We start from the raw sequence: 20,101 nt of genomic DNA, 5'->3' as shown, positions 1-20,101 counted from the left end.
GGTCTACACAACTGAGGAAAAGATTATTTCTTAAATTGAGACCGCAAGTAGTTAAACTTGGGGCTTTCTTCTTGTTGAAATACCCATGTAAATGTATTGTTAAGTTTCAGGGTAATACCTTTAATGTTTTTTATACTGCAACAACTCTCAGAGTTTTTGAAAGAGAAGGAGCCTGGTATAAATGTTTCTTCCCCTCTGGCTACAGAATGAATACTAAAGATCCCAGCATATTCAATCATAAAATGCTTTTTGATTTAGATCCTATTTTTTCCACATTGTTAAAAATTTGTTTACCTAAAGTTGTGTTTGGAATCCTCCACTGATGTAGACTTTATAAGCAATACCCTGTAGTACAAATGCAATGGCATTTTGTATTTCTTTGTAATTATATCTTTCGGGTTACTTGCAAATCAAGTGTTTGCTTGAATATGTAAATGGAAACATTTTAAATAACCCTAGCAAGGATGTGCTAGGGTCGCGCAAGCGACCCTAACGCCTCCTTGAAAACGCGAACCCAATTGGTTTGGTGACTGCTGTACACCGGTCACGAAAACCGATGCCAAGTTTATTGGTGTTGGTTTTCCTTACCGGCGGACAGCCAGGAAAACCGACGTCAATAAACCCGGCATCAATTTTCGTGACCGGCGTACGATAGTAAGGGAAATCGATGCTGAGTTTATATGCTCCTGGCAGGCATGAATAGATGACAGTTAAATGTGCATCTGAGACGCACATTTTTTTTTTTTTTGCATCGGGAGTGAATGCCTAATAGCCTCATTCACATGCATTTGCATGTGAAGAGCACTATTAGATTCATGCTGCGTTGGACGCATGTTGAATATGTGCTAACCCCCTTATTGCATTAGGCGATTGATTAGCGCCTATTCTGCCCACGTTCGACTGCAGGTTAACAGTGCTCTCGGCTCAGCACACCGTATTGCATCAGCCCCTTAATGTAGGAGGAAATATATTTCTGTGTCTAGTCTCCAGTTTTGCACTGCATGCAGAAGGTGGTCTTGGGGTTTCCATTCCACGTTTTGTTTCCACATTTATAATTTGTGGTCTTTTAGTCTATATTGGTGAAGGCAGGTCTGTCTGTACTCTGTGTTTATCAGTAGCAGATGAGGGCAAGTAGCACTGAGGAGAGGAAGATGAGGCAGCAGCAGCAAATCTACAGAGCATGCACCTTTCTCCCTTATGCTCCTGCTTTCACATCCAGGCCCCATGGGGTGAAGAGAACATCAGCAGCTTCACTGCCAGGCAGAGGAAGATAAAGTTGATGTCCTACCGGGCCCATATGAACAGGAGTTGGTGGTATCATACTCTGATCTGGGTGAAGGAGGAAGAAACAACCTCCCACTGGCCAGGAAGAGAAGGAAGCAAGAGCAGCTTCCTGTCATATCCAATAAAAGAGAAATCAGCCACCTCCTGTCCAGACTGAGGGAAGATCAGTCTTCTGCTGGCTCTGCGACACACCTCCCAGGCATTGTGACACACTAGTGCATCCCAACACACCTGTTAAGAACCAATGGTCTAAGGCATAGCTGCACAGTTTCCTGCAGCAGCTCAAGGGTAGATTCTACAAGGGAGAATTTGAAAATTCTGAAGCAGATTTACAAATATTTCCATTTTTTATATCACAGTATGAAAATAAAGTATTGTAACCTTTCTTGTGTCTTTATCATGAAACACCGACCCCACTCAGTATGAATGTGTTGTGTATATGTGGAAGGCTGGCTATAGAGTATATAAAGCTGCTTTGGCAGCCAGATCAATGAAAAAGATATAACAGGCAATCTTATTTAAGTTCAATTTTAGTTGTAAAAAAAAAAAAAAAAGTACTTTTGCATTACTTAAATGAATGTTTAAAAAAATCCAGACATTACAGTGTCTTTTAATCACATGATTACTCACTTAAAGATGAGATAAAGATTTTTCCCCAAAATATTTGTCTTCATGTTTTGGAAAATGAGTAGTTCTTTTGTATGTTGTTGGCTACTTTCTTATGAACCATTCCTGGTCAGCTAGACAATGCTGTTGGTTGGACACATTAATATATTCTCCATTATTAAGCTAACAATTGGTTAAGTACAATTTCAACAATTAATTTGTCAGAACATGTGTCACTAATACATTCATTTCTAGTTAATACCTCATGTGCTATTAGATATTATTCTCAAATGGTATCTCAAGCTTGGCATATATGAAACATTCTGGACAACCACTGTTCAAGCTAAATATTTTGTGCTATCCTGAGTCACTACAACAGTAGATTGACATGTTTTTAAAGCATAGCATGTGCTCTCCAAATTGCTAAGCTTTTCTAACTCTGGGATACTTCCCAGTAGACATGAGCAACACAACAAACCTTGAACAGCTCACATTTTAGGCACTTACATTCTGGATCAGTTCATTTTACAAATAAATAATAGCCTGGAACAAATGGAAGCATTTGTCTTGAATTTATTATCTTAGAATCATGTATTTAATATTCAAGACAGCAGGATTTGGAAAATAATATTGCAGACACTGATTAAGTTTCAGGTCAGCATAATTTAAGTTTTCATTTTTTCCATTAAAGCAAGAAAACTATTAGGTCTGGCTATAGCCAAGCATTGTGTGGGAAAGTACAACACAGGCTTCTATACTTGGGCTGAACACTTATTTTTAAACTTCAGCACCCTTGTTATCTTTGTTCTGAATTCCACCAATTCCAAAATAGTCTCATCATAAGGTAGTTTAATATTGGCCAGTGGACTACAATGTGTCAAATTCACTTTGCTTAACTATTTATGTTCAGTTTGAACATAGATCTTAAAAGAAAGTAGGGCTTTTCTCCAGTGCTTCAGTTAACCTCTCAGACTATTAAATAAGAGCACTAAGGCATTGATTTCTTAAGTCCAGCATGAAATTTGTCATACAGATGGCTTGTGAAAGCAAGAAAGCATTTGCTGCACAATTTTAAAGACAATTGCAAAGTAAAGCTGCAAATATTAAAAATGACTATTTTAGTTTCATAGTAGTCAGACTGAGAGAAGACATTGTTAATTCATCAAGTTAATTGTATTTCAAATTACCTCATTTGAGTAATTATTTATTTGTGGTATTCTCTAGGAATTCAAAATATCTTAAAAACATCAGACAATTTAGGTTTCCCTGGTTAAAAATAAACCATCCTGACTGCAATTAGGGAACTGGAGAAAATCCTTAGTTAGGAACTCTCATTTAGAATATCAACAAACCTGAAAAACTAGTAATCCCATTTATTACAAACTATTCATCCAAGTGTCATCCCCTCCCTCTGCCTCTTTGGGTATGCAGGTTGGTGGGAAAGGAGTACTGGTGTAAAAAAAAGAAAATAGAGAGAGAATCTTAAACTGGATTTCTGAAAATTGGGAGCAGTGTCATCTAGACCCTATGTGCAACCACAGTCCCTTACCCCTGTCTAAAAGAACCATACACAAGGGTAAATGTTAAACCTTTATTTAGCAGCAATAATGAGGTAAGCAACATTTATACACAAGATGGAACATCATACAAGGGAGAATCAGTGAAAAACAATAATAAATTTTCAAAAGAACAGATAGTTTTAAACTATAAAAGTATTTAGTTGCAAAACCAAGTCCAATTATCAGAATGAAGAGAGGTGACCTGACTCCTATAATGGGAAAGGAATGAAGAAAGAAAGATCTAGGTTCCTAATTTTAAAAATTGGGCAACTAGATTTTTGAATTTAAATATTTTCCCAGGCTGAGCACCTAAATTTCAATGCCTTAAATCACAAGGATGTCAATATTTAAAAAGATTTGTCTGGCTAAGTCCCATAGGTCCTCATTTTCCAATATTGCATTGATATTGCATGTGATACCAGAAAGGGGTGTACCTTATGCTAATAAGCATGTGTATCACAAATTGCACTATCAGCTATGTGAAAGGCTGTTATTGCAAGTTGCACTATTAGCCCAATTTGGGCTACATTGCCAGTATATCATGGTTTATGATGTCTCCTGACAGGCCTGTTTCAGTATGATGCAGACTTGGGGAGGGAGAGAGAGAGACTTACCATAGTACCTCCTCCCTAGACAGGTATTTGTATCCCTATGGGAGGTCCACCTAGTAACTCGAGGTGAGGGTTAAGTATTAGTGTAGGGGGTTAGGGGCCACTTTCACAATCAACATGAGACGTACGAACAGAACAGTGATCTCTTGTGAAGATTTGATGACCTACGGAGTGAGGAAACTCACTCCAAGATGAGATTTGGGCAATGTTCTCTCCACCTAGCTTGTTGTTACCCAGGTAGAGAGTCCATCAAGCTAGGTTGAGAGAACATTGCCCAAATCTCATCTTGGAGTGAGTTTCCTCACTCCATAGGTCATCAAATCTTCACAAGAGACCACTGTTCTGTTCATATGTCTCATGTTGAATGTGAAAGTGGCCCCTAACCCCCTACACTAATACTTAACTCTCACCTCGAGTTACTAGGTGGGGCCTCCCATAGGGATACAAATACCTGTCTAGGGAGGAGGCACTATGGTAAGGCTCTCTCTCTCTCTTCTCTCAAGCCTGCATCATACTGAAACAGGCCTGTCAGGAGACATCCTGAACCACAATAAATCTATAGCACACAACATAACACAAATGAAAGAGGCATAGTTATTGGCTGTGCTAACAGTGTGGCTGTTTCAGGGCACATGATAAATCCTCCCTACTTTACATTTGCTCCACCCCCTGAATATGAAATTAAAAATTTGCATTCACAAATCACATTAACTGCTGTTAGCGCAATTTGCGGAATTATCACACCTGATAACTCCTTGGAAAATGAGGCCCATAGTTAGATAAATCCAGTATTTAAATATAACTCCTCCAACCTTCCCACTGATTGGCCAAGTTTTACCCACATAGCAGAGTTGTTTACTTGTAACAGGTGTTCTCTGAGGACAGCAGGATATCAGTCCTCATGTAGGTGATAATATCCAATGGAGCTCAGCCTGGAAAACTTTTAGAACTTTAACTGTGCCTCACTGAGCAAGCCCACTCATGCCATTATGTCACACATCCACACAGGGACCCCCTCAGTCTTGTATTTTAGAGAGAAAAACACAGAAACCAACTCCATGGGGAGCTGGGCAGGTTTCATGAGGACCGACATCCTGCTTTTGTTGGAGAACATCTGTTACAGGTCTGCAGCTCTGCTTTCTCTGAGTACAGATAAGATGGCAGTCCTTGTATATGGGGAAATCCCTAACTACAGGCTGCCCACAATAAACAAGTATCAACAGGCACAATATTTTTGTTGGCAACAAGCCATCTTTCCATTTTACATAAGCTGTGAGGGGTAACCTGGAACAAATAACGGGTCCTAGAAGGGAAAGAAGTCAAGTTCTACACCTCAAACAAATTCCATAGGATCAACTGGCCAAATCTATTGTCTCGTTAGCCATCCCTGTCCAAACAACAGTGAGATGTGGAGAGAATGCCATGGCGCAGCCTTGCAGATATCCTCCTTGGGAGGAGAGATCCAAGATGGCGCGCTAGAGGCAGGACGTACGCCGACTCTCTCCTCTTACCTTACAATTTTTTTCCCTTACTATGCCACATTCTGGTAGGAAGCGGAGGGCCCGCGAGAGGCTGAATCTAGAAGCCTCAACGCCGGGTCCACATCGAGGGCCGATGGACGCCCATGTTCTCAGAGGGACCGTTGAACCGGGAGTAGAGTCGCTGGAAGCCGGTCGAGGAGACGCACTAACATCCGATAGCTTCCCTGACTCATTGACATCTTTGTCCCCAGCGGAACGGACGGCCCCCGAAAACCTGGCAGTTGGGAGGACAACTACCTTGGCCCTGACGGAGAGGACCCCGGAAGGCACCAGGGATGAGCCTGCACAGCAGGCGGAGGGAACTCCGCATGCAGTGCGGAACTCGGGAGCTGCCGGGCTAGATGGGGAAGGAGTCCTGCGAGGAGAAGAACAAACGCTGGATGAACTTTTGCAATGGCAATCCGAAGAAGAACTATCGATCCAGGAGAAGTCTTGTGAATTACAGCAGCTGGTAAGACCGGAGCAGTTTACTTTAGAGGCTACTTGGACTGCTATAGAAACTCTTAATAAAAATTTGACTATCCAGCTGGATGATGTTGCTAGTAAAATGGGTCAAATGAATGTTCAGATTAAGAAAATAAAAGGAAAGCAAATGGAAGTAAAAAATGAAATGAAATCTGTTAAGATTGATGTAGGTTGTTTGAAAAATCAATACCAAGAAATGGTGAAAGATAATCTATATCTTCTTAGAAAAATAGAAAATTTGGAAAATCAACAGAGGGGGAAAAATCTTAGATTAATTAACTTTCCTAAGAAATAGACAGCATCTCCGACTGAATTATGGAATCAGTATGCAGTGGAAAATCTGAAGATTGTAAAAGAAGTTTTACCGCCTATTTCACATATATATTATCTACCTGTAAGAAAGAAAACACCTAGTGAAAATATTGGGATGCAACAGCTTTCTCCAGCAAATTTAAATTTAACCGAGTTTCTTGAGACATCATCAGAGGAAATTCCACAACCAGCAACTTTGATCATAACTTTTCTCCTGGATTCGGACAGAGACTGGGTTTTAAAAGCCTTTTTTCGTAGTCAGCGGTAACCCTTTTTAGGGTGCAGAGTTCAGGTGTTTCCGGATTTGGCGAGGGAAACACAACTGAAAAGAAAGGAGTTTCTGGATTTGAAGCCCAGAGTTCTGAAAATGGGAGTGCAATTTTTTATCAAATTTCCTTGCAAGTGTATAATAAAGATTAGAGATGTTACATATACCTTTTTTTTGCCCTCTCAGTTGAGGCAATTTCTAAATGATAAGGAAGTAGAAAATGTAGATGTTAAAGTTTAAACAGGTTTTGTTTGGAGCTCACAGTAGGAATTAGTCCGTCTTAAGTAATGAGAATGTCCCTCTCAAAGCGAATTATGTTTAACTTTATTGCCTTTATATACGAAAGTCGTCTTCTTTTGTTGGATCTCCCCTGATGTAGAGGGCTAGTTATGAGCATATATAATATTAGAGTTACAAATTAATAACTTTGAAATAAGATGTTTTGTAATATGCTATATTTTCTATTCAATGTATGTAATTATCATTGAAAAAATTAATAAATAATAAATTGAGAAAAAAAAAAGATCTCCTCCTTGGGGACTGATCGCAAGTCAGCCACTGATGCTGCAATGACTCGGAGAGAGTGAGCCTTCACAAGGCCCACCAAATTCAAGCCTGCCTTGGCGTAACAGAAGGAGATACAATCTGCTGGCTAATTAAAACAGAGTCTAGCAATGACTATCCTTACATAAAAGGAGCAAAAAGCTGGGTGGACTTTCTATGGGCTTCAGTCTGATCCAGATAGAAAGCCAATGCTCTTCTGCAATCTTGGAGGAGCTGAATTACAAACAGAGGTTATTTTTCTGGTTTTAATTCAACTTCTGAGACCTTGTTTTGAAGGAGGTTGGCATTCTTTTGGACATAAGTTTGTTTTTTGTAATCTATACACTCCTAACTGATACAGTCATGATTTTTTTGTAAATATTGTGAGCAAGCTGCTGCAACTTCCTGAGTACGAAATTGGGAGGGGACTTCAACTTGGTAGCAGATAGTAGTATAGATTGTAATCCCGCAAAAACGGTTAAGAGGGGAGATCTCATGATGAGGTTAACTTTGTGTATGATGAATTAGGTCTGCTAGATGTCTGGCTGGTTCTGCACCCGAGAGATACTGACTTCATGTTTTACTCTAATCCTCACAAGACTTATTTGAGGATAGATTATTTATTAGTAGCTGAAGCTTTATTTCCAATGGTCCAAAGTGCAAAAATTGGAATTATGTCTGTCTGATCATGTACTAATCAATCTGGTTTTAGAACTGGTAGATGCTCACCAGTCACCAAAGAGCATTAGGATGGAGGATGATTACAGGCCTAATTCACAATGAAGCCTTTAGAAAACATATACAGGAGCAGTGAACAAATAAATGACATTTATCAATCAGCCCCAAATTTCTTCTTCTTTATTTTAGGAAGCAAGAAAGGTGGTCATTGCTTATTAGGGATGTGCAGAGGGACGCCATACGTTGCATTCGGGATACGAATTCGTCGGGGGGCAGATACGTTGCATACGTCCGTATGGCATCCTGATACGGTTATACGTCGAATCCTATTCGTTACCTGGCTAAAATTAAATTTACTACAATCCCCCACCCTCCTGACTACCCCAAGACTTACCAAAACTCCCTGGTGGTCCAGCGGGGGTCCGGGAGCACTCTCACACCCTCGGTACCAGTTCAAAATGGCGCCGATAGCCTTTGCCCTACTATGTCACAGGGGCTACCAGTGCCATTGGTCAGCCCCATTACATGGTAGGAGCAATGGATGGCCGGCGCCATCTTGTGCTCCAATCATGTGACAGGGGCTGACCAATGGCACCAGTAGCCCCTGTGACATAGTAGAGCAAAGGCTAGCACCGGCGCCATTTTGAATATTGGCAATACGGCCCGAGTGCAGGAGGTTGCTCCCGGACCTCTGCTGGACTTTTGGCAAGTCTTGTGGGGGTCAGGAGGCCCCCCCCAAGCTGGCCAAAAGTCCCTGGGGATCCAGCGGGGGTCCGGGAGCGATCTCCTGCACTCGTACCGTCGGGCGCCAGGAACCAAAATGGTGCTGATAGCCTTGCCCTTACTATGTCACAGGGGCTACCGGTGCCATTGGTCAGCCCCTGTCACATGGTAGGAGCACAAGATGGCGCTGATGGCCATGTGACAGGGGCTGACCAATGGCACCGGTAGCCCCTGTGACATAGCAGGTCAAAGGCTATCGGCGCCATTTTGAAATGGTACCGAGGGTGTAGAGTGCATGGGATGGCTCCCGGTCCCCCCACTGGACCACAGGGAGTTTTGGTAAGTCTTGGGGAGGATCAGGAGGGTGGGGGGGGGTTGTTTAAATTGGCGGCTGAATAATTCAGCGAAAATTCGTTGTATCCGTGGGGAATCGCGATATGTTTCGCTTCCCCACGAATACAACGAATATTGGCACATTCGTTGCAGATTGCCAATACATAGGAACCGAATGCACACCCCTATTGCTTATGTCAGTAATCAGAACAAGATAAGGGACAGTGAAATATATAATTAAGAAGGGTGTTGCAAAAGGCAAAAACTGAACACCAAACAGGGATGTAGCAAAACAAAAACTAATTTTAGATTAAGAAAATGCGGCATTAAACCAGCTATTATTTCAGAGAGCAACTAAATCCCTTTGTTACTATAAATGTTTTACAAATATGGTAACAAAAAGGGTAAAATAAAAAGCTTCCATTCCTACATTACTGGTATTAGAGAGAAAGTGGGGAAAATAAACATCACTACTGAACTATATGGCCATAAAAGGGAGGATGTGAATATAAGAAGGGATGTTTTTCAAAACTTGGAATGGCCTCAGTTAACAGAAGTGCAGGAGGAGGACCTGGATCGACCCATTACAAACTTGGAGGTTTTTGGAGCAATTCAGAGGTTGCAGTTGGGTAAGGTGCCCAGCCTCAATAGGTTGGGATCTGAATTCTATAAAATTTTGAAATTTCAGCTCCTCAAACCCATTTTGAATTTTTACACTGACACTTTTAGACAGTGGTTTCCCTCTGCGGAATTGAATCAGTCTCTTATTGTAGTCTTATCCAAGAAGGGTTCTGTTCGAAGTTGGCTCATACCAGCCAATATCCTTGATTAATGTGAATGTCCAGTTGCTAGCAGTAGCTCACATGAATAGGGTGATTCCCTGCTTAGTGGCATCTGATCAATCAGGCTTTGTTAAAGATAGACAAGGGATATGGAATGTGTGGAAATGAATAGCAGCACTGATGTCTAATAAGGCTAGTTCTGGCATGATTCTGAGCTTAGATGTGGAAAAGGCATTTGACTCTCTGATACAAAGCTATATGTTTTGAGTATTAGAGAAGTATGGTTTTCACCATCTTGTGCTCCTACCATGTGACAGGGGCTGACCAATGGCACCGGTAGCCCCTGTGACATAGTAAGGGCAAAGGCTATCGGCACCATTTTGAATACTGGTAGCCGATGGTCCGAGTGCAGGAGGTCGCTCCCGGACCCTTTGCCCTTACTATGTCACAGGGGCTACCGGTGCCATTGGTCAGCCCCTGTCACATGGTAGGAGCACAAGATGGCGCGGGCCATCCAGTGCTCTTACCATGTGACAGGGTCCGGCCAATGGCACGGATACCCTGTCACATGGTAAGGGCAAAGGGCCATCGGCGCCATTTTGATTAGTGGCAGCAGACGGCCCGGGAGCGGGAGATCGCTCCAGGGCCCCCACTGGACCACCAGGTACCTGTAAAAAGTTTTTTGGGGGGTCGGGAGGGTGGGGGAAGCTAAGGTATTAGTTTTAAAGGGTCGGGGTGGGTTATTTGTTTATCGGCTCGGGCACAGCTGATAAACAAAACCGCGATCGGGCCCGATGAAAAAAAACCCACATGTGAATCGGAACCGGAATCGGAACCGGTTCCGATTCACATCTCTACGCCTTAGGTACCCGCTCCTCGGGGGCCTTGTTATGTTCTGGCTATCCACTCCTCGGAGGGCCTTTCTGCCTGGAGATTCCTGTTATCATTATTCGGGATCCTGCCATTTCATTCTTGTGAGTGTTATTATCACTTCCACTATCTTGCTGACGGAACCGCCGGTGTACCCTGTGCTTCGGGCCATTACCATGCTCAACCCAGCTACCTTTCTACACTCCGGAATAAGTACCATCATCTACTTTGTTCTACTGATCTGCTGCATCTCTCTGAAACACTACTCGCCGATCTTTCGCATACCCCACGCTGCGGGCCACTACCGAATCTACCCTGAGGGATATCTTCAAGAGAGGAGTTTCCTGGCGTACCCTGTTCTGTGAGTCACTACCAGGGATATCATCATTGAGCAGCCTTACTACTCTGGACTGTGTCTTCTCTCCATGCTGTGGGTACTACCTACGATTCCAGTATAATAAAGTCTCTTACATCTGTGTCCGTCTCAGCTGAGGCCACGTCTATCGCAGTGAGTCTCCACAGGGCTCCTCCCTGTGGGTGCAGTCAGCTCTCACTGTGATCCAGGGTCCACAACCACACCAGATTATAACAGGGAGTTGTCCATCCAGAAACCAATCAGACTGGGGACTTCCCCAGATCTTATCACCCAGGATTGGGACAGGTTGCGACATTCCAACCTTCAAGCCCTGTTGTTCACAGCTTGGATGTTGAGAAATTGATTTTGCAACCCCTCCATATTTTGGAAGATGTGTCTCATGTCCTCATAGCTTCCTATGGACTGGAGGAGGTTTTCCATGTGGTGTAAGCAAAAGGTCCTAGACCCTTTCACTTATTCAACACAATAACTGCTTGACTACCTTCTACGCTTATCTGAAGTTGGCCTTAAGACCAACTCAGTTAGGGTTCATCTTAATGTGATTGGCACATATCACTATGGTGTAGACGGTAAGTCCACCTCTGTACAGCCTATAGTGTATGTTTCATGTGGGGTCTGCTTTGATTGAAGCTTCCCTAAAGCTTCCTACTGTGTCTTGGGACTACAACGAGGTTTTAGCTCAACTGATGAAAGCTCCTTTCAAGCCACTGTGCTCCTATGACCTGAAGTCCCTGACCTGGAAGGAGTTACTTTTGGTGGCAGTCAGTTCAGGACGCAGGATCAGTGAGTTCCAGGCTTTAGTGACTTATGCACCTTACACTAAGGGGCGGATTTTAAAAGGGTTACGTGCGTGCCGAGCCTATTTTGCATAGGCTTGGCGATGCACATAAAGCCACAGGATGCACAAAAGGGGCGGGAAGGGGGTGGGGCAGGGGTGGGACCGTGGCATCCGGCACAGCAGCCATGCCAGGGGATCGTACGCCAGTAGCTGGCCAGCGTGCGTAACTTACAAAATAAAGGTGGGGGGGATTTAGGTAGGGCTGGGGGCGGGTTAGATAGGGGAAGTGAGGGAAAGGTGGGGGGGGGGGGGCCGAAGGAAAGTTCCCGCCGAGGCCGCTCTGATTTCGGAACGGCCTCGGAGAGAATGAGGAAAGCCATCGGGGCTCCCCTAGGGCTCGGTGTGCGCAAGGTGCACTAGTGTGCACCCCCTTGCGCGCACCGACCCCGGATTTTATAACATGCGCGTGGCTGTGCACGCATGTTATAAAATCTGGCGTACATTTGTGCGCGCCAGGTAGCACACCCAAATGTACCCAGCGTGTGTATGTTTAAAAATTTGGCCCTAAGGTTTTACACAATAGGGTGCTTATGTAAAACCAGCCTAAATTCCTGCCTAAGATGGTGTCAGACTTCCATCTTAACCGGTCCATTGTCCTGCCAACATTTTTTCCCAGGCTTCATTTGCACCAAGGCGAACAAGCCCTGCACAGTTTGGGCTGCAAGAGAACCTTGGCCTTCTATCTAGAGTAGACAGACGCCCATAGACAGTCCACCCAGCTGTTTGTTTCTTATGACCATTGCCAAGCAGATGCTTTCCGATTGGTTAGCAGACTGCATCTCCTCCTGTTATGCCCAGGTCAGATTGCATCTTGGGGGTCATGTCAAGGCTCACTGTGTTCGAACCATGGCAGCATCTGTGGCCCACCTGAGATCAGTCCCCATGGAGGAGATCTGCAGAGCTGTAACATGATGTTCCATCCACACATTCACAACACATTACTGTTTGGATAGGAATGGCTGACGAGATAGCAGCTTTGGCCAATCTGTCCTTCAGAACTTTTTTGAGGTTTAGAACCCAACTCTGTTCCCATCTTGGGAACATTATTTCTGTTCAGGCTGCCCCCCTCCTGTTACCAACAAAAAAATGGGCACCTGTTTTATTGATCCCCTTTTATGTTGTGGGGGGGGGGGGGCACCTGTAGCTAGGGATTCACTCATGTGTGAGGACTGCCATCCTCCTTGTCCTGGAAGAAAGCAGAGTTGCTTGCCTGAAACAGGTGTTCTCCAAGGACAACAGGATGTCAATCCTTATGAGACTCGCTCGCCTTTATTCTTTAATTCTATTTTAAAGACTGAAGAGACCCCGCATGGTTACATGGTATAATGCATGCCTGAGCATATTCAGAGAGATTCAGTCAAAGTTCTAGAAACTTTGACATATGTTTTCCATGCCAGGCTCCATCCGATGATGTCACTGATGTGTGAGGATTGACATTCTGCTGTCCTCTGAGAATACCTGTTACAGGTAAATAACTCTGCTATCCTCAGCAACGAGCGTCTACAAAGGGAGCAACAGAAACTAACATATCTCATAGATTTATAAATATTTTTTATAGTCTGAAAGAATAAGATAAGACACTTTATACTTACAAGTATCAAGCAAATAGGACTACAAGTAGTACTCTTCGGGGAATTCTGCACAGAATTCCCCTCCTGCGCAGAATTTCCAGTTCCTGCATAGAAATTCCAATTTCTGTGCAGAATTTGGAGCAGGCCCCATCCTGCTGCCGCAAAGATGGAGCAGACCACCTCATGCCACAAGCGGAGCCCATCCCACTCGTATTAAGGCCCCAGCGTGACGGGTCACAGTTAAGAGGGAGAAGTTCCCTGTGTACCGCGTCTCTTTTGGGAGTTAGTGAGGACCCGTGCTGAGGCATTCTGCAAAAGTTGTAGGGGTTTGATGGTGATAGAGGGGAGGCCGAGGAGCAGTGCTTTACAGTAGTCTATTTTGGAGAAGATAATAGACTGAAGTACAGTGCGGAAGTCGGAGAAATGAAGCAGCGGTCTGAGCTTTTTAACCGTATGCAGTTTGAAATAGCAGTCTTTGAGAATAGATTTGATAAAAGGTTTCAGAGTAAGTTGGTTGTCAATAGTGATTCCCAGGTTTCGAGTGTGAGTGGAAAAGGTAGTGGAGGGGGAGGAGAGGGTGATGGAAGGAGTGGGGTGGTTAGAGGAAATGATAAGGAGTTCCGTTTTTTGGGGGTTAAGGGCAAGGTGCATGTCAGTAAGGAGTCGGTTGATTGAAGTAAGGCAGGAATCCCAGGTTTGAAGGGCTTTTTGGAGAGATTCTGTGAAGGGGATAAGAATTTGAACATTGTCTGCTTAGATGAAATGGTTAATTCCAAGATTAGTGAGTAGTTTGGTAACAGGGAGCATGTAGATGTTAAATAAAGTTGAAGATAGGGAGGAGCCTTGGGGGACTCCACAGTCAAGGCTGATAGGGTCGGATTCGTGGCTATCTAGGGTAACTGAGTAGTGCCGGTTTTGTAGATAGGATTGTAGCCAGGATAGTGTGGTTCCCGTGATTCCAATGCTGATGAGGATGTTAGTTAGGATGTTATGATTAACGGTGTCGAAAGCAGCAGAAATGTCTAGCATGGCAAGAAGATAGGAATTGCCGCTGTCGACTCCTTTGATGAGTGTATCTGTAAGAGAAAGGAGCAAGGTTTCGGTACTTAGGTGTTTTCGAAAGCCGAATTGTGAGGGTGACAGGATTTTATGTTGGTCGAGGTAATCGGATAAGCATGTATTTACAAGTCTTTCTAATATCTTGGAAAGAAAAGGAAGATTAGAGATGGGTCTGAAATTGGAAAGGATAGAAGGATCTAGGTTGGGTTTTTTAAGTGTAGGTTTAACTATGGCTTGTTTTAGTATGTTTGGGACGGTACCTTGTTCTAGTGAACAGTTTAGTATTTTTGATATGGGTTTAGAGATAGTTTTAGGGATGGACAAGAGGAGTTTGGTAGGAATTGTTTCAGCTGGGTGTGAGGAGGGTTTCATCTTTTTTAGAATGTTTTCTATCTCTAAGGAGGATGAAGCTTCAAATGATGCAAGTGAGGCAGACGGATTAGTGAGGAGGAGTTTGGTGTTGTCAGAATTCAGGGTGAAATGGGCTGTGAGTGAGGTAATTTTGTTTTGAAAGAAGAGGGCTAGGTCATTGCATTGGTTTTTGGTTCCAGGTTTTTGTGGATGGGAGGGTGGGGATTTGGTGAGGTTGGTTACAATGACAAAGAGATCTTTAGCATTGTATTGGAGATTGTGGATTTTCTTTGCATAGAAGTCTCGTTTAGTTTGCTGGATAGCTTTCCTGTAGTTGTGCATGTGTTGGTAGTAGGAAGTTTTTGCCGCTGGAGTGGGATGTAGAAAAAAACCTGCAGTGTCTTCCAACCCAGACTGGCAAACCTACTGAGGAGGGCTTTAAACTAGGATCATTGGGGTTGGGTGAACAAAACCCTAAGTATTAACGGATGGCATCATACAACATGACAGCAACACATCTCACAAGTACAAACACCAGCCCAGTCGGTTGCAGTCATCAGGTTTTTATTAGCTGGAATCTGTTTAAAACTCAGAACAAACTTCTTAATAATTGACATCATCTTAGTTTTGCAGGAAAACACATCAAGTGATCAAATAGTGGATTTTTTACCATATAAAGTAAAGCACAGAAAGGGAAACAAACTGTAATACATTTCTCCTTCTAATCAAGCCACAAAAATGCAGCCTGCTAAAATAAAGCTGCTTTCTGCACTCTCAAAGATACTTTTCCATCTAGCCAGAAGTAAATACAAGCCAGACTTTTAGGCAGGTTGGAGAAAAACTTCATGTGCCATTAGGGAAGTAAGGAGAAGGAGTAAGAACTCTGAATAACGGAACTATAGGTATTAGATTGGGACTTTGAATTAGAACATCTAAATTGGGTGACATTTTCCTATCCACCAAATTCTGGGAGAAGCTCCAAAACTACCCCACTAATTGGATAGGATCAGAAATACAAGTTTCAGCTGACTTGAGTAATGTTTTACATTAATTGGAAGTTGAAAGTCACAGATTTATTAAGAGAAATAAAGCTGTAAATAGACTGCAGAGAATAATAATATGTAACTGAGTATTTTTATTAACTTTACAGCTTTAATCAGTAAAAGTTTAATTGAAAATCAAATCAGCCTCCAGTGTAATACTTCTGCTCTATATAAAATAGACTATAATATTGAATTAAGTGTGAACAATGCTCAGGGCCTAGGAAGTAATCTCCCTCACCCCCGCTGACAGGGAATCTTGGACATCAGATTGGATTAGCCTCAAAAGAGGATTTTACAATTCCAGCTCTAATTTGAGGTGTGGTCTTTGGGATCCTGTAATGGGATGCTAGTCCAGTAATTATACATACATTTATAACATAAGAACATAAGAAATTGCCATGCTGGGTCAGACCAAGGGTCCATCAAGCCCAGCATCCTGTTTCCAACAGAGGCCAAACCAGGCCACAAGAACCTGGCAATTACCCAAACACTAAGAAGATCCCATGCCACTGATGCAATTAATAGCAGTGGCTATTCCCTAAGTAAACTTGATTAATAGCAGTTAATGGACTTCTCCTCCAAGAACTTATCCAAACCTTTCTTAATTTTTTATTTATTTATTTATTTATTTAAGTTTTTTATATACCAACATTCAAGACAATAGTCCCATCATGCTGGTTCACATGAAACAGGAGTGCAAAATAAACTTAAACTTGAACAATAGTGCGGAAATAGCAGTTACATGTAACAAGGAAAATTGAACTTGGAATGAGAAGGAAAAAGGAAAAAGGAAAACCAGCTAATTACATATAATTACATTGTAAGAGGTAGCTAATAGTGATGTTGATGGTGATGTGATGATTGTTAGGAGTTAAATGATATTGGAGTTAGGAAAAGCCTGCCTGAACAGCCAGGTCTTGAGTCTTTAAACCCAGCTACACTAACTGCACTAACTGCATCCTTTGGCAACAAATTCCAGAAGGCTCACTTAACCCTGCACAGGGACTTCTTCCTGGCTCACCCACTCCCTGCAACCCCTCCCACCACCACCACCTCTCATTTTCTCATTGGCTGTGTGCTACACAGTCTGCAACTTCTATGGCTTCTCAGGCTCTGCTGTTTACTTATTCCAGGGGAGAAGGGATCCCTGCTGCAAACTCTATTTCCTGTAAGGTTTAAATAAAAGACAATTAAGACCAGGCATAGACTGCATGCATGGCTACCACTGCACTGCAGCCGAGACTGGGGAGAGCCACTGACACAGAGTTGCACAGCTCCAGATGCAATCCTGCTTTCCCATGTGGAGCCACTGTGGCCCAGAAGCATAGCCAACACTGATTTTTGGCTGGGCACTAAGCATGCAGATCTGAGCAATGGTACCTGTCTTCTTATTGATAAATAATATTTTTGAGCGAACCTGACAACATTTCTAAGTACTGTATATACCCATGTATAAGCTGATCTCATGTATAAGTTGACAGGCAATTTTGAGACCAAAATCCATTGAAATGCACTAACCCATGTATAAATCGAGGTTTAAACTGAGCAATCTATTAGGAAGATAATTCAAGAAAAGCTATGCTCGCATTGAAATCGTTACGTGGCGCGCTAACTTTAAAACAGATCAGCCGCACGACCAGAGTTAGCCACATAAATTAAGCGGCTAACTGCAGAGTTAGTCTCTTAACTTATGCGGCTAACTCCACTCTGTTTCGGCAGTTGGCGCGTATATATGTACATACCAAGGGAACGATATAGCATACATGGAAAGCATGCGCATATAAGTCAACCCGGCTTATTTCTCTACTTACACACGACTTACAGGGCCAGCAAATGGCAATCTGGTACCTGAGACAAGAAATGAGATGGCACTCTTCTCCCCCCTCCCAAAGGAACAACACAGGTCAAATCATCAAGAGGGCCAAAGAGGAGGGGGGTCCCTTTGGAGTCTGACCCTTTTGGTGATTTGAAATGTTGCAGAATGGGGAGAGCAGGAGTCAGAGGTCCCCAAGGAGCCACATTCCCAGGAACCCTACCACCTGCTTCCCATGTTTCCCCAGCATTTTCCCCCTGGAGAAGTGGGAGATGGGTAAATGGTAGGGGTCTGTGTGTGGCACACACTTTCCAGGTCAGTGCAAGGATACTAGATGCACCAGGCAACTTTACAGCCTTGGGCCCCCACCTTTTCTGCACTCACCACACACAATTAAAAACTGTGCATTTATAATAGATTTTTACATGTAAAAGGACATTCATAGTGTTCTGAGGTAAAAATATCACAACAACATATATATAATTTTTACACGCACTGCTGTGGTGCCAACCAGAAAACTCTGCAAAATAGACAATTGGAACTCATGGTATAAGGCCTATTGTAAAGTGGGTTTGGCATTCAGAAAGCCATGAGTAAACTGAATTACAACTACAATACAGAGCACTAAATGCCAGCACTCATACAGTAACAAGCCTACCTATGAAAAGGCAATACTATAAATATTACACCAGGACCTATAACACCAATATACCTCCTATTAGGAAATCAGAATAAGCCAGGCTGCTATAGATCCCTCACACAGGTACTATATTCTGGAAGGGCGGTCAGACCGGAGTGCCGGGCTGTCCGATTGTCATGGGCACGCCAGACAAGCTCCGGCAGCTTGACGCCAGAGGGGATTGGGGTGGGATGGGATGGGAAGAGAGGGGCGTATGGAATTAATTTCAGATTTCAAAAATACTCCCTTTGTGGCGCTGTCCCATTGGTGAGCACCGTGGGGTATCGCGAGGGAAAAGAGTAAGGGGGCGGGGTTTTGGCAGGGGCTCTCTTTTCCTCTAGGGATCCCGGCTGAGCGGCGAGTTGTTTTTTCCTGCAGCGTTAGTGGTAACGTATCTTTGCTCTGTTACCCCTTCTAATGGCGGATAGGGATTCTGAAATTCAGGTCAGCGATCATGAGTCCGATGGGGAATGTCCATCTCTTTCTGTAGGGCTTGGGGATGGAGCTCGGTGGCTGGGCAGGAAGGAAGAGGAGTTTGGGGCCTCTCTTCCCGATGCCTCCGGTCCAGTGCGACCCTTTCCAGCCAACTCAGCCAAGGTTCCTGGGGCTGTGCTACCTAGGGGAGGGAGGAGCAGGAGCTGGGGGAGGAGTCTGGCAGCATCATGCTCGGTCTTAGTCAGGCCGAGGGATTCCCCGAATCGAGCCACTCCCCGGTTGCCACGAGCAGGGGGAGTGGCTCGGTCGCGGGTTGGGCCCAGCTTGGGGGAGAGGATTGCGACCTCTGATGCTACAGGATGGGGGGGTGGCCTTCCCAGTGAGTGGGTTCAGTGTTGTAAGGATGTTTCCTTGGTCAGAGGTGCCTCAGAGCTTGGCAATCAGGGTATTAGGACCCAGGGAGCAGGGAGTGGCTTAGGGAAGGGTGGTGTTTCTGTTTTGGAGCATGAGCCTATGTCTGGATTAGGGAGGCCCCAGGAGCAGCAACGTCTAGAGCGGGTTGGATGGGGCACTTGGGGGACCCGCGTTTTGCAGGGGAGGGGTCTGGAATAACCCAGGGCTGGCCTTCAGGTGTATTTGGTGCCCCCTGGTCGGGTGTAGCTCCTGTTCCGGGGGAGGGGTTGTTCCTCAGTGGTTTGGACATGGTTTCGGTTTGCACGGTGCCAGGGGAGCTAGTCCTGTGGGACATACACCCCAGTTGTGGGGTTACGGGGGACCGGAAGGGGGTATGGAACATATTCCACCCTCCAGTGGGAGTGATTGGTTTTCTACATCCGGCAGTGCTTCGGGGAGTGGGGGCACCTCAGGGGAGCCACAGTATTGGGGTTATCCATTTGGGATGGGGAAGGGTTCTTTTCCTGTGGCTGCGTCGTCTTCTGTTTCACAGGTTGATTAAGCAGTACAGCAGTATGAGAGAGTGGCGCCTGGTGGTCTTGGCAGTCCAGCATCCGAGGAGCATGGATCGGGTTCAACGGAGGTGGCGGAGGGAGCGCCGGATGTTGCGATGGCAGGAACCTCGGGAGTGGTCTCAGTTCCCCCTGCACAGGGTGAGTCTGGTGACAGGGGCGTCCTTGTTGGAGGGGTAGCAAGTGATAGGTGGACAAGGTGGAGGGGCAATCAGGTGGGCCTGAGGTTGTGGTGAGTGGAAGTGTTATAGGTAAGCAGGGTGAGCAATCTTCTAAGGCACAGGCCAAGGTTGGGGGTAGAAAATGCGGTAGATCAAAACACAGATGGAGGCAAGACTGTTTTAGTTCTTCAAATTCCTCTTCCTCTTCAACAACATCATCTAGTTCAGGGGTCAG

This window comes from Rhinatrema bivittatum, chromosome 4 (genome assembly GCF_901001135.1).
Source record: "Rhinatrema bivittatum chromosome 4, aRhiBiv1.1, whole genome shotgun sequence".
Taxonomy (NCBI): domain Eukaryota; kingdom Metazoa; phylum Chordata; class Amphibia; order Gymnophiona; family Rhinatrematidae; genus Rhinatrema; species Rhinatrema bivittatum.
This window is presented reverse-complemented; position numbering follows the sequence as displayed.